This window comes from Triturus cristatus, chromosome 10 (genome assembly GCF_964204655.1).
Source record: "Triturus cristatus chromosome 10, aTriCri1.1, whole genome shotgun sequence".
Classification (NCBI taxonomy): Eukaryota; Metazoa; Chordata; class Amphibia; order Caudata; family Salamandridae; genus Triturus; species Triturus cristatus.
Genome location: NC_140593.1, coordinates 33203610 through 33219659, shown reverse-complemented (window position 1 = coordinate 33219659; position 16050 = coordinate 33203610).

Sequence of the window (16050 nt, the reverse complement as noted above, 5' to 3'; positions counted from 1 at the left end):
CAGAGACAGACATCACCAGGTTATTGATCAAGATTCCTTGATTAGAAAAAACGCCTGTTCAATAAACTGATCACTCGTCAGATGAAAAGTATTTTCAAATATGCATGTTGTCCAGGTGTGAGCAGGGCCCACCAGGGAGCTCTCACCAGGAACCTTCCTGCATGCTGTAATAATGTTATTGAAGACACCTGTCAGCCTCCAGACAGAGGCTATTTCTGATGGCGGCAGCTGGCAAGGAGGAGGGCTTGTTAGAGACACCAATGGGAGGGAGTGTCGTGGGAGGGGTCATTTTTGTGAACAAGAATCACAACAACATGCTAGAGATGCCAGGAGGCGGTAACGTCTGGGGAGAGCTCACCTGTGTGAACAAGAATCACAAAAACAAAGAGAAGACCTTCCAAAACACATCTTTTCTTGTGCCTTCCATCTCCCAGAGCTCCCTGGGCCTTCGGGAAACATTATTCCACCACAGAGAAGCTTTCAGTACAGCATCTATCACACTGCCACAATGAAGCATTCATCTATCAGTTGTACATCATGTATCACACCACCATAATAAAGCTTCGCCTGCATTGTACAGTGGCTAGCATACTGCCACAGAGAAACATTCACCTGTGAGCTGTACATCATGTATCACACCACCAAAATAAAGCTTTCACCTGCATTGTACAGTGGCTAGCATACTGCCACAGAGAAGCATTCACCTGTGAGCAGTACATCATGTATCACACCCCCACAGTGAGAAATTCACTTGTGATGTGTGCAGCATATATTACACCCCCAGAGTGAAACATTCATCTATCAGTTGTACATCATGTATCACACCACCATAATAAAGCTTCACCTGCATTGTACAGTGGCTAGCATACTGCCACAGAGAAGCATTCACCTGTGAGTTGTACATCATGTACCACACCCCCACAGTGAAACATTCACCTGTGATTTGTAAAGCATCTGTCACACCACCACAATGAAGTCTTCACTTGTGGATTATGCGGCACCTGTTTCACCACTCCAGTGAAACATGAATCAGTAAGTTGGCCAGCTTCTATGACTGTAAAGCATCCCCTTATAGGTTGTACAGAATCTCTCACACCACCAGAGTGGAGCAAACACCTGTGTGTTGTACAGTAGACCGTCCCCCCAGTTCAATATGCATTGGTACAGTGCACTGTTAGCCCGTCACACTGCACCAGTGATGCATCCTCTCTGCACCACCCCGTCTACAGAACATCCTGCATACCAGTACTGTGGATTACCCTTGCAGCGTGCAGCATGTGTCGGTACTGTGCAGTGTTAGTCTGTCACACTGCACCATTGAGGCACTGTTGATTGTCCACTCAGTCCAGTGTGCATCGGTACAATACACTTTTATTCAGTTACTCTGCACCAGTGACACATCCTCTCTTCTCCACCCTGTCTGCAGAACATCCTCCGAAACAGTACTGTGGATTACCCTCCCAGAGTGCAGAATGCATCGGTATAGTGCACTGTTAGTCTGTCATACTGCACCTGTGATGCACCCTCTCTTCTCCACCCTGTCTACAGAACATCCCCCGAAACTGTACTGTGGATTACCCTCCCAGAGTGCAGCATGCATCGGTACAGTGCACTGTTAGTCTGTCACACTGCACCTGTGATGCACCCTCTCTGCAACACCCTGTCTGTGAAACTCCCTCCATACAAGTACCATGAATTACCCAACCCAGAGTGCAGCGTGCATCGGTACAGTGCACTGTTAGTCTGTCACACTGCACCTGTGATGCACCCTCTCTGCACCACCCTGTGTGTAGAACACCCTCCATACAAGTACTGTGAATTACCCAACCCAGAGAGCACCGTGCATCGGTACAGTGCACTGTTAGTCTGTCACACTGCACCTGTGATGCACCCTCCCTGCACCACCCTGTGTGTAGAACACCCTCCATACAAGTACCATGAATTACCCAACTCAGAGAGCAGCGTGCATCGGTACAGTGCACTGTTAGTCTGTCATACCGTACCAGTGATGCACCCTCTCTGCACCACCCTGTCTGCAGAACATCCTCCGAAACAGTACTGTGGATTACCCTCCCAGAGTGCAGCGTGCATCGGTGCAGTGCACTGTTAGTCTGTCATACTGTACCAGTGATGCACCCTCTCTTCTCCACCCTGTCTGCAGAACATCCTCCGAAACTGTACTGTGGATTACCCTCCCAGAGTGCAGCTTGCATCGGTACAGTGCACTGTTAGTCTGTCACACTGCACCTGTGATGCACCCTCTCTGCACCACCCTGTGTGTAGAACACCCTCCATACAAGTACCATGAATTACCCAACCCAGAGAGCAGCGTGCATTGGTACAGTGCACTGTTAGGCCGTCATACTGTACCAGTGATGCACCCTCTCTGCACCACCCTGTGTGTAGAACACCCTCCATACAAGTACCGTGGATTACCCTCCCAGAGTGCAGCGTGCATCGGTACAGTGCACTGTTAGTCTGTCATACCGTACCAGTGATGCACCCTCTCTGCACCACCCTGTGTGTAGAACACCCTCCATACAAGTACCGTGGATTACCCTCCCAGAGTGCAGCGTGCATCGGTACAGTGCACTGTTAGTCTGTCATACCGTACCAGTGATGCACCCTCTCTGCACCACCCTGTGTGTAGAACACCCTCCATACAAGTACCGTGGATTACCCCACCCAGAGAGCAGCGTGCATTGGTACAGTGCACTGTTAGGCTGTCATACTGTACCAGTGATGCACCCTCTCTGCACCACCCTGTGTGTAGAACACCCTCCATACAAGTACCGTGGATTACCCTCCCAGAGTGCAGCGTGCATCGGTACAGTGCACTGTTAGTCTGTCATACCGTACCAGTGATGCACCCTCTCTGCACCACCCTGTCTGTAGAACACTCTCCATACAAGTACCATTGGTTACCTCCATACAATGCAGTGTGCATCACTCCTAAGAGCCAGCCTGAAACAGGGAATACTTATGTTTAAAAAAAAAAAAAAAAAAAACATGATAAATGATCAATTGTATATAAGTCTGTAAATATATGTATAACGCAACAAATAACTAATAAAAAGATAGAAAGTACTTAGTTTCGTTGTGGTCCTAGTTGGTCAATTAAATTGTACATCACATTTGTTAACACTTATTTAATATGTTTGGTTTGTATACCAGTCCATTGTATTGTTATTAGTTTCCTATATATTGATTCACAGAGAAGTCACTCCTAAGAGCCTACGCTTTCTCTAACCCAGCTGTCTAAGACAGCTAAGTTAGAGCTCATTAAAATGCACTTATCTGGCCGGCTTTTAAAGCACACAGCTTCCTGCAGCCGCCACTCGGCACTAGTGGCCCCACCCAGTCCTGACACTTAGGGGCATCTTTACAAGCCCCTAACATCACAGCAGCATCTGTGATGTTCCTCTGGCAATAGGAGCTTGTAAATAAGGCTCCCTTTCACACTAGACTTAGCGTGAAAGGGGTGGGCAACGTGTGTTGCGGTGGACACCTTCCTGCACATAAACAATCATTCCCACAATGCAGGCATCCTTGCACTATGGTGCAAGGGTGCCTACGTTGGCGCTAGGCAGCTACATTTAGTGCCAGCACAGGGAGAAACACGGGGCTGCACTGTATTGTTGTAATTTAGTTGTAAATATGCCCCTCAGTTCAGGACCGGTACCTGAAAAATAAAGCAGTAATAAATGTTTTATGTTTCAGCTCTGAGACTTGTGGGGCGGCGCCCCTGATTGACTCTGGGTAGAAGATTAAAATGATGCTTTTCTGAAGACAATAAAGTGTGTGTGGGCTTATAATAGCTGCTAGAGGGCCCCCCTCCTCATTACGGCGCAATGCACCTCTTTGACTGTAAGGTGCCCCGCCCTCTAGTCTTCCCGTGGCCGGTGAGTGCTCAGGCAGGAGATAGTGATGGGGGATCTTAGTGACTGTTCTCAAGATTTTAAATCCGAACTAACGTCCTGGCACGGTGGCAGGCATGCCTTACAAGCTCCTTTGTTTTGCATCACTCCGATGAACCACGCTTCTCATTTTTAAGCACTTCCCTGAAGTCCCAAGATAACTCAGTGAGTTAAAGTCTCACTGTTGAGATGCACTGTACGCCCTACATCAGGAGGACAAATACCAGCATGAGCGAGCTAGCATTTCCCCATTTGAGGTTGGTATACTGAGTAAATTAAATTGATTAATAGTAAACCTTATTGTTGATAGTGCTTAGAAACGCAAAATTAGATATGTAGCACTACAAAAAAGCACATTGTTATAGAAATACACTGGAGGCAACCTCTTGTCTCAGAGATACTCAGACACCCAGGCTGGGTCGGCCTGCCTCACCTGCATTATTAAAATGAATAACAGTAAACCATATTATTTATAGTGCTTGGAAACGGCAGAGTTAGATTTGGAGTGCTGTATAAAAGCAAACTATTTTCCAGACACAAGTGAATGCTACATCTTGTCTCAGCGCCGCATCAGCTACAAGACCGACCGAAGGTGAACTGCAGGAAAGGGTCGTTATGCAGATAGCCCTGCATGTCTGTGGCCTGAAGAGACGTCCCTTCAAGGAGCTACTCCCAGGACGTCACATAATGCCCGCCATTGATGGATATTGATCAGCGAGGCGATCAGCTAGGAGGAAGGAGACATGGACGACATTAGTACTCAGGGCCCATTCTCTGTGCACACAGAGCTCTTCCTTGGAGATGGCAGATTAACCCCTTCTCTGTTAGGCCTCCCCCTTCCGTGCTAAGGCTTTTTTGCTCTATTTGGGGTAGTTTGCGCTGAGGCCCCTGTATATTTTTGACCACATAAGGTATCCACGCCAAATTTGCGTCCTTTTCTTCCAACATCATGGGGATTCTAAAGGTACCAGGGTTTATAGATTCCCCTGGAGGGGACCCAGAAATTAGCTAAAACACAGCAACATTTTGGGTTTTTTGGGATAAATTGGACAAAAGTGCTGCAAATGAAAGCATCTGTTTCTTTTGCCTGAAAATGGTATCAGCAAAGGGTTTGTGGGGCTGAAATCAAAATTTCCCTGCTTTCAGGGACTGACTGAATTTTGCCAGAAAACCAAAATTTTCTGCACGGTTTTGGCATTTTACTGGGACACAGCCTATTTTTGCTATTTTTTTTGCTTTCAAATTCATTCCAGTTAATGGTAGAAATGGGTATAAATGCAATAATGGATCGTGGAAATCTATACATTTTAGAAAAGTAGACATAATTCTGAATTCAGCAAGGGGACACTTGTGTAGATTATTCAAGGTTTATTTATAGAAACTAACAGTTAAAAATAGGAAAAATTGAAAATGAGTTGAAAAAAACAGATATTTGTGCCAATGTTTCCACCTGTAACTTTTACTAATTATGACAGATGTTTAAAATCAATATACCGCTAAATCCGCTTGACTTTTCTGGTTGTGAGGATATATAGGACTTGTAGGTTTATCAAGAAGCCGACAAACTCAGAGGCAATAACTGAGCAGTGTCTTGCAATGTTTTTTTATTATGTACAGGGTATATAGTAATTAATTTGGGAAAATATACATAGTGAAAAATCGGGATGAAATTCTGAAATTGGAACAAAATATAGAGTTTAGAAACAGTAGCTATTTGCAAAAATTTCCGAAACTGTGAGTACCCATACCAGCATGAGCATTATAGGACATTTTTCAAAGTGACTTCTTTTTTACACATTGTCTTTCATTTGGAAGGAAAAAATGCACCAAAAGTCAATAGGTAATAACAGTTGATCTACAATTCTTTTTTATCCTAAGTCTCCCAATAAAAATGGCGCCTCACTTGTGTGGGTCGGCCTAGTGCCCGCAACAAGAAACGGATCAAAATGGAACGTGGACACACTTAATTTTTACAGTGAGAAATGACCCTTTTTTTTGCACTGTGCCTAGTTGTAGATTTTGAGCCCTAGCTCTGCCAGAACCTAAGGAAGTCTAGCAAACCTATACATTTTTAAAAACTAGCCATGTAGGGGAATCCAGGATGGGGTGACTTGTCTGGCTCTCACCAGGTTCTGTTACCCAGAATCCCTTGCAAACCTCAACATTTGTCAAAAAAACACATTTCTGTGGTGGAAAGTTCTGGAATCTGCGTGGATCCACAAAATTCCACCCACCCTGCATTCTCCAAGGTCTTATGAGAAAAAATTATACCTCGCTTGTGTGGGTCGGCCTAGTGCCCGGGACAGGAAATGGCCCAAAATGCAATGTGGACACACCACATTTTCACAATGAAAACTGACCCTTTTTTTGCAAAGTGCCTAGCTGTGGATTTTGAACCCTAGCTCTGCTGGCATCTAGGGAAACCTAGAAAACCTATACATTTTTTAAAAATAAACACCCAGGGGAATCCAGAATGGGGCTCTCACCAGGTTCTGTTACCCCTAATCCCTTGCAAACCTCAAACTCTGTAACAAAAAACACCCTTTCCTAACATTTCTGTGGTAAAATGTAATGGAATCTATGTGGATCCACACAATTCCACCCACCCAGCATTCCCCAGAGTCTTCCAAGAAAAATGGTACCTCACTCACATGGGTGGGTCAAGTACCCGTGAGAGGCAACGGCCCAAAACGTAATGAGGAGACTTCAAAATTACCTTTAACAAAACAACCTGGTTTTGCAAGGTAGGTCACCTGGGTTTTTGTCCCCGATGTCAGCGGCCTGCTTGAGAAACTACCGAACCCCCACATTTCTAAAAACTAGACACCAGAAGGAGTCCAGCGACATATGGCTTGCGTGGATAACCCAACGTTTTCTTACCCAGATCCCCTGCAAACCTGTCAGGATCAGTCAGCGCCCCATGAGAAAAGGCTTCTCAGTTAGCGTAATTGGCCTCAAGGATTCTTTGAAGGCAAGGAAAGCTAATTTACAGCATAAATGCAGGATGAAAAGCACCCCCAAGATGGCCGCCAGGAAGTGACCCTTAATGCAGCTTACAAGTTTTCAGGCGACTCATTGCAGTTTGGAATGTCCAGGTGAAGCGCCAGCATTATCGCTCACTTCACCTGAGATTTAAGGAAGGAAGGACGTACCCCAGAGTTGCGCCGTAAAAGTTAGTGAGGGAACTTTTGTCACAAATTTGTTTGACGCGTTTGACGCGTTTTCTGTTCCGGAGCCAGTGCAAGTGCAGCAGAGACTTCACCAAGCTGTCAGTAAGCAATTGTGGTCTTGTTTGGGGCATGCACAGCTGGAACTGAAGTGTCTTTCGGTTCCCGTTTGTTGCGCATGTCTGTTTATGCATAGTTATGAAGGAAATATAGCGTTTGTTTATTTTTGAGAAATTCTGGGCAGTGTCAGAACAAGTCTGCTAGTGAGTTTATTTCTTGTGATTTGGGGTAGTTCCAGTAGATAAATTCACTAAGAAAATACATGTTTAAACGGCTTCAGTTTCGGGCTGTCACTGGTATTCTCGACCATTGCTTTTATGGATATTATATATCCGAATAAAGATTATTGATTGATTGATTGATTAATAGACATAATAGGTTAATACATACCAGAGCCAGAGTTTGAAGTAGGTTAATACATACCTGAGCCAAAGTTTGAAGTATTAGTAGAAGTTTCTGTATAATGAGGTGAGGACCCCTAGGAAATAATAAAGAGAACAAAAGAAATTAGACAAGAGAAAAGTAAAAAGACCTGAAACAAATAAAATTAACATTGTGTTTTATATTCAGTTACAGTAAGCAAGTAATCAAGAAAAAGACTAACATAAAAGAAGAGAGGCATAGGTCACAGGAAAACTGGGTAGGTACATATAGAGTTGTTTATTAAAGATCAATTGATTAGAGTAAGATAAGTTGTTTATGATATTTTTATTGGGAGACCTGGGGATACGCTGGGTGTTAGGAAATTTGTGTCAGCCCAGTGATCTGACAACCAACCCTGGGCGAAGTACTATGCTACGCTTGTGTAGTTTGCGTAGCGGTAATTTTTTGCTTGCTCGTGGTCCTCAACATCAAGTTGGCGACCGCGAGCGAGCAAAATGCATCCCGCTGAGACTTTTTCCTCGTTCGCGATCACCAACATCAAGTTGCCGATCACGAGCGTGGAAAATAAACCTCCCGGCGAGATTCTCAACGCGGGGAGGTCAGGTTTCTCATTGCGAGTGGTCACGTATGCTCGCGACCGCTCGCGATGAGAAACTACCAGTTCGTATTGAGAAAGCTGCCACTCGAGTAGAAATCTACTTGAGCGGCAGGAAACGTCCGCTTGTACTGTGCAAGATGCGGTTTGCACTGATTGCACAGTGCGGAAAAGCATCTGGCACTGTGCAATCAGCGCCAACAGCATTTTCCACAGTACACTGCACTTAGCTACGTGTAGTGTTACTACACAAACTACATCCAGGGTTACTAACAACTTTCCCACACAGAAATGTAAGAAAAATTGGATTTTTTCATCGAAATAGATTCTGGGTATGGAAACGTTGGGGGATCCATGCAAGCCATACCTCCCTCGACTACCCTGGGTCTCTAGTTTTCAGAAATGTGTGGGTTTGGTATGTGGAGTCCAGGGATGTATGGCTTGCGTGGATCCTGATTAGAGGCACACAAGTCACCCCATCCTGGATTCCCCCTGGTGTCTAGTTTTAAAAAATGTACAGGTTAACTAGGTTTCCCTATGTGCCAGATGTGCTAGGGCCCAAAATCCATAGGTAGGCACATTGCTAAAAACAAGTTGGTGCCTAGTGGGCTTTCTGCCGCCCTGGGGGAGGAATCGGGGGGTGGTTCCCCCGATATGCCCCCAAGGGGAGCAGAAAGATTGTCAATATTTGTTTGGGGGTGGGGGCATTGGTGTGCCCGTTCTGGGCAGCCCCACCTCATCCATAAAAAAGCCAGCATAATCACTGGTGCCTAGTGGGCTCTCTGATGCCCCCTGGGGGGCAGATCAGGGGCTGCTGTCCCATCTATCTCCTGGGAGCAGAAAGGCTGTGGCATTTTTTAGGGGGCGGTGGGGCATTGGCATGCCCATTCTGGGCAGCCCACACCCCTAAATAAATACAAAAAATCCCTGAAGCCTATTGGGCTTTCTGACTCCTGAGAGGCAGATAAGGGGTTTTGCCCCTATCTGTTTGCTGGAAGGAGCAGAAAGACTGTGGCCATTTTTTTTGGGGTGGGCAACCCACCAATCCCTGGTGCCTTGTGGGTTTTCTACCCTCCCCGGTGGGCAGATCAGGGTCTACTGCCCCATCCGCTTCTTGGGGGGGGCAGAAAGACTACGGCATTTTTTTTTTGTGGGGTGGGGCATTGGGATGCCTATTCTGTGCAGCCCCCATCCTGAACTTTGGGGGAATTAAATCACTGGTTCCTAGGGGGCTCTCTGCCCCCTGGGGAGGGGAAATATAAGGGGCTATTGCCCTGTATGTCTCAGGGGGCAGAAATACTGTAGCATTTTCTGGGGTTGATGGGGGCATTGGCATGCCAATTCTGGGCAGCCCCCACCGCTAAGTATATAAAAAAAATCCCTGGTACCCTGTAGGCTTTCTGCCCCACGAGGGCAGATCAGGGGCTACTGCCCCATCTTCCTCCTGGGGGGCAGAAAGACTGTGGCATTTTTTAGGAAGGTGGGTGCATTGGCATGCCCATTCTGGGCAGCCCCCGCTTCGAACTATGTGGAAAAAAATTCATGGTGCCTAGTGGGCTTTCTGATCCCTGGGAGCAGATAAGGGGCTACTTCCCCATCAGCCTCCCAGGGGGGCTGAAAGACGGTAGCATTTATTTTTTGGGTGGGGGCATTGGCATGCCCATTCTGAGCAGCACCCTCCCCGAACTATGGATATGGAAAAAAATCCCTGGGGCCTAGTGGGCTTTCTGCCCTCCCTGGGGTTAGATCAGGTGCTATTGCCTTCATCTGCCTCCTGGGGGGCAGAAAGTCTTATGCCTTCTTTGGGGGGGGTAAGGTGGGGGCATTGGTATGCCCATTCTGGGCAGCCCCTATCCCTGGCACAAAAAAACAAATCCCTGGCACCTAGGGTGCTTTGTGCCCCCCAGGGACAGATTGGGGGATACTCCCCCAGCTGCCCCCCGTGGGGGGCAGAAAGGCTGCCTGGCATAATCTTATAGAGGGAAGCTAAGGCTCTTGCCCAAGGGGTTGCTACCCCCTCCCTGGTGGTTAGTGGCTGGATCCCTGCTTGAAGATCGCCCTTCTAGGACAATCCCCAAGCAGGGATACACTAGGGAAGGGTTCCATTGGAAAGGGGAGATTCTCCCCTTTCAAACAATGCCCCTCCCATGCTTTTCAGTGCTCGGGGGCTGAGATAGCCTCACAAGCACCAAAACTGTGAAACTGAAACTAAGTTTCAGTTTTGTTTTCATTGTAATGACGACAGAGCACCATGCACGCGATTGTCATTACAATGAAAACTCTAACCATGCTGTGGGAGGTTGGGGAAGCTCTTCCACACCTCCCAATGCAAAAAAAAGGGAAATTCCTCCGCTGTTTACAGTAGAGGGATTTTTTTTAAGGGTGCTCATGACGGAACATAACGGAGGCACACTTGCACTTATGCTCATGACAGAACCATTCCATCATGAGCATTGGAAGGAGTTAATGATGCTCGGTGTGGTCAGGTGAGCTTTCTCTTCAGGACCCTGATTGGGCGTCAGGCCACTCATTCAGACATTCACCCAGTCATTTGCCAGTAGTAAGCAGTCTGGCCTCATCCAGGGGCTGCGTGCTTTTCAGCGTTCCCTGCCCTCCCTCGTTTCTGGGAGATTTTTCTTCTTTTACATGTCTCCAAAAAGGCATCATTGAAATAAACAAGCATTTACAATGCAATAGGTCTTGCAATTGCACTATTTCGAGCTCTTGGCATTGTAAATGACAATGTCTTTTATTTATGTGTTTAAAAAACCTGCAATAATAAAAGGTAATGTTATTTACAACACCAATAGGTTAAGGTTTCTAAAATGTGAGTTCTTTTCCATTGCAGATGCTTGTTTTTGGTAGACACAGGGAGATTAAGTGATTTTCCCAGAATCACAGGATGCTGAGCCGACACCGAGCCTCGAACCTGGATCCCCAACACCAAAGTCGGCATCCTTCTTTTAAAATATCCCTAGTACTGATGGTTCAGTGTACCATGAAAAAAGGGCTCTTGAGAAATAAATACGTGAAGCAACGAGCTACGAGCAGAGACGCCAATCTCCGAACTGATGCCCCCCCACTGTGAAATGTTTTATCCACAATCTATATATGAATGGTGAACAAAGAGGAAACATTTAAATTCCAGTCAACACACACCCTTATTTCAAATTCTATTTTTAAATGTACGTCACTTTTGAAATGTTCTTCTCATGAGGTAGTGGTACCAAAATAACAAACAAAATACAAAGTGAGAACTGCAAGGTGCAATTTTGGACAAAAAGCATATTCACTTCAGAAATTTCACACTATTATCAGATGGGAGGTGCTGTAAAGTGTCTGGTGTGTCAGGGGTGGGGTGTATTATAGATGATGGGTGTGATTTATAAGGTGATCATTCAACCACACCCTACATGCTTGTATCACACCCCTACTGCGCTGCAGGCCAGTCCTGTGATTTTTTAGGTCTCGCCTAGGCAGGCTTGTGCTGTCCCTTCAAAACATGATTTATTTAGGATATGGGCATAAAAGTCTGCCCACTTTCCAGCCATCTTTTTAATCCTGTCCCTGTTCTTTGTATATGGTGACTTTTCATTGGTTAATAGGCTTAGTAGTCTCTCCTTAGTACCGCCTTGTCTCTTCTTGTAACCTCCCATGAGAACACCCCCTGTTATATGTGTTGTTGCTCCCTAGGTTTTAAATACAGCCTCAAAGTATTATTTTCTTAAAAGGCTTCAGGCAGGACACACATTTGGTCCTAAGCTAGGCTGGCAGTGGTCAATTCACTTGCTAGAACATCTCACATTTATATGAGACCATCTATAAATTTCCCTTCATCAGCTCCACACAGAGTACAACCTAAACCGAAATTGATGTAATCATTCTTTAGTCATATTTCAAAGCTACAAATTGTATATATGGACATAGCTATTTGAATGTACTCATAGAACTGTCTTGCATGCAATGTATTATGGGTAGGGTGGATTTACCATATCTTCTGCAGGGTGCAGTACCATATGTGACCGAAAGAGGTCCCCTTTTGGCCACATATTTTACTGAACCGTGCAACATTGCTTGGTAAAACACATTGCCATTTATAGTGCCAGTAAGTCCAACTTTGTAGCCATGCAGTGCTGGTGCCTTGCTCAATAGGGCCTTCTAGGAGAAACTTGTGGTACTGCACATTAGACATGCAGTACTGGTGCCTTGCTCACTAGGAACTTCTAGGAGCAGTTTGCGGTACTGCATCTAGGCATGCAGTGCTGGTGCCTTGCGCACTAGGGACCCCTAGGAGCAGCTTGTAGTACTGCACCAAGACATGCAGTGCTGGTGCCTTGCTCACTAGGGACCTCTAGGATCAGCTTATGGTACTGCACCAAGACATGCAGTGCTGGTGCCTTGCTCACTAGGGACCTCTAGGAACAGTTTGCTGTACTGCACTGAGACATACCATGCTGGTTCCTGGCTCACTACGCAAGCATGTGCAATGCACTAGGTCTTGCATTACTGAAAGTATGAGCTATTGGCGTTGCAAATACCTCAAACTATCAGTAATGTGAGACCTATTGCATTGCAAATGCTTGTTTTTGTTTTAGCCAATCCTTATTTGCTGTTCTGTGAGACAAGCAGGGGGTCAACAGCGCTACATACAAACATAATAGCGCTAAATTACTGAAGACCCAGACTGGAAAGGCTATCCCTAAGACACAGAGTGAGGACCCAGCAGTTTTGGGTAACCGAAGCATGAATTCCCAATGTTGTAACATCTTAAAGCAGAATCTAGAATGGATTAGAAGGCTTAGAAACCGCATCCAGTAAAAAAACAAAAAAATGCCATCCGCTATTTATTCTTCTTAAAATGCCTATGGTGCCCTGTGCAGGTTTAACGCTTGTAACAGGCAGTAGTTTAAAAGGAAAGATTACTGCAAGGAGGCACTCTGAAAAAAATTAAAACAAGAGCTCAAACTCTCGCAAATGCAAGAGCACTAGAATGTTGCCCGTGCCCCTTTTTTTCGATGCTGCTCACACGTTCAGGTTACAGTGAGCAGCGTCTTAACAAAGGGGTGTGGCCAACATTAAAGTGAAAGCAGGTATGGTGCTTTCACCCATTGTGATAAACAAAATAATTAACTTCCAAAGATTCTGTAGCGTGGCAGCTAAAGTGAAAGCAGCCGCGCTGGTAATTGAATAATTAAATAGAAGTGGCCGCTAAAATGAAAGCGGACCATGCCATATATCAAATAATTAAGTAAGCACGGCCGCTAAAGTAAAAGCGGACCGCACCGTATATTAAATAGTTAAATAAGCACGGCTGCTAAAGTGAAAGCGGACAGTGCTGTAATTTGAACAAAAACATTACTATTAAAATAAATGCAGGTGGGTGCTGCGAAGTAGTGGATGGACTAGGGGAAGAGCATTAAAGAAAATAGTGCCACCAACTTACATAGCAGAGCATGTAACAACACCAGTAAAAGGTCCAGGCTTAATGGAGGGTAACAAAAGCAGACAATGCGGAACCAAGGAGGGAGTAACAAGCCTAATAACGACTGGGAAGCCAGTGTTTACGAAGGACAATGACACACGTCAATAAAAAATATGGGCGGTGAGTGGGCGGGGCTTCAAAACCATAATCCACTACTGCATTTCTCGCAGCATGCGTTGCCCAGGCTCGACCTATAAAAGCATCTGGGGCCTTCAGCATTGAAAACAGATACACATGATGCACATTAGCAGCTGCTTTGGTGCCAGAGTGAAAGCGGCTCACTGCTGTGTGCAATTTACAAATAAAGGGTTTATCAGAGTTCAGTTGTACCAGAGAAGCCAGCGGTGAGAGGTTGGTTAATGAATTAGACCCTTTAGAGTGCGCACAGTCACATTCTCTGCCTTACTAACTACTGATGAACTGCGGCTTGTCATATCTGAGATGACACACTTCGATCTACTTATTCAAATAATAATATCTTTTTTTTGCTGTAATTGAACTTCGTGACTCTGGGAACTGAACGCGCCAGATGACGAACTATCCTAAAATGTATGTATTTAATTTTAATAGCGCTGGATAATTAATCAAACTTTAGGGTGGGGGCAAACTCCACCACGCAGTAGTCGAAGGATTTTTGCAGAATTCTGCTCTCCAAGCATAAGGCGGAGTGGCAAGACCCAATGAACGCCACCATCTGAGTGGAGTTTACCATCCACCCCTAGTAATAAGAAGAAAACTCTGCTTCAAGTCAACCAGGGCCATCTGAGATATTGTGCACATGAGATATTGGGACAGGTGTAAAAAGCCTTTTTGCATCCACAAACAGCCAGATTCTCAAAATCAGGCAATTTGCGAATGCAAAAAAGCATTTTTGGATGTACCAAGACCTAGTTGCGATTTGATAACCTGTTACCAAATTGCAATTTGGGTTTACGACTCGGTATTATGAATAGGCGTGTTTAGAGAGTCCGTTCCTATACCGAATCACAGTGGTATGTATGAATGTTTTATGACCAGTCGCAAACTTGAAGTTGGTGTAACCCATTGTGAATGATTGTAAATATATTTCCCCACAGATCACTGACTAATCATAAACAAGCATTGGAAAATGCATTAGGTTTCACCTATGCGAATAATGATACGCTGTTTTTTGTTTTAAGTTGTAGCTTCCTGAGTAGTTGTACAATATAAGTTACAGAAAGTCTGCTAAAGTCTTATGACTTGCTTATCTACGAAAAGGAAATATATTGTGTTGTTACTAGTGGTATAATGCGGGTAAGTAATTGCAAAATTTTGAAAAATGAAATGAAAGAGGAGAATAATATAATTAATTGTTTTCCTGATGCCAAGGATGCAAGCTGAACGCGTGAGCATGAGCAGCATGTAGCCGAAGCAGTAAGTAGGGGAGCGGCCAGGAGCAGAGCGGGAGATCAAGGGGCCGGAACCCCAGTAGCCAGGCAGCTTGCACCATTACAGGACCACAGTATCTGATCTGGGAGTAAAAGGTGCTGTGAGCCAGGCGGCTGCCTCTGTTGCTGTTACGGATGCTGTTGGCCTGTCTGGTTTGCTGGCAATCGGCAGTAATTAACTTCAGGCTGCAGGTATACCTACAGCAGTGCGTTTTAAAATAGTGTTCTCCCCAAAAGTCTGCAACCAGCCAACTGGATCAAGGCTGACATACTTCACTATGATCCACCTTCACCTGTACCTGCACTTTCCTCATACTGCTGTATCTGGCCAAGCTGCCATAGCAGTTCAGCAGTCTTTGTGGCTCTGTGGCTCCCTGTCCACCAATAGGGTGGTCAGTGAGCCTGACCAGGGGGCATATCAACAACAACCGGCGATAATTATCGCTGAGCGCACTTAGCGCTCGGATAATTATCGCCGGCTAACGCCGATTTTTATCGCTGAGATAGCGTGCTATTAGCAACGCTTATCTCATCAGCGATAAAAATCCTAGCGCTAACTGGCTAACGTGAGATTATCGCTGGAACCCAGCGATATCTCACGTTGGCTAGTTGATAGGGACTCACAAACTTAGCCATGATATCCACCTTCCATAGGATATCAGGGCTAAGTCAGTCCTGAATCAGGCGTAAGGAAAGTAGCGATAACAGGGGTTATCGCTACTTTTCCTGACACTATGCTTCATAGCGTTAGGCTTGCTGAAAAGAGAAATGTCGCTTAGCGACATTTCTCCTGTGATGCCAGGTCAGGAACGCCCACTTTGAATCTCATTAGAGATGCAAAGCTGGGCGTTAGGAATCCTGATGCTAAAGCAAGGTTTCACGCGTTAGCGTGACCTTGCTGATTAGGCGATAAAATTATCGCCGCTTTTCGGCAGAAAACTGCCGCAACAGCGGCGATCATTTTTTATCGCCTGCTTGTTGATATGCCCCTATATAAGTTTGCCTGCATCCCTTCCTTCCTTCGTACTGCTGTATC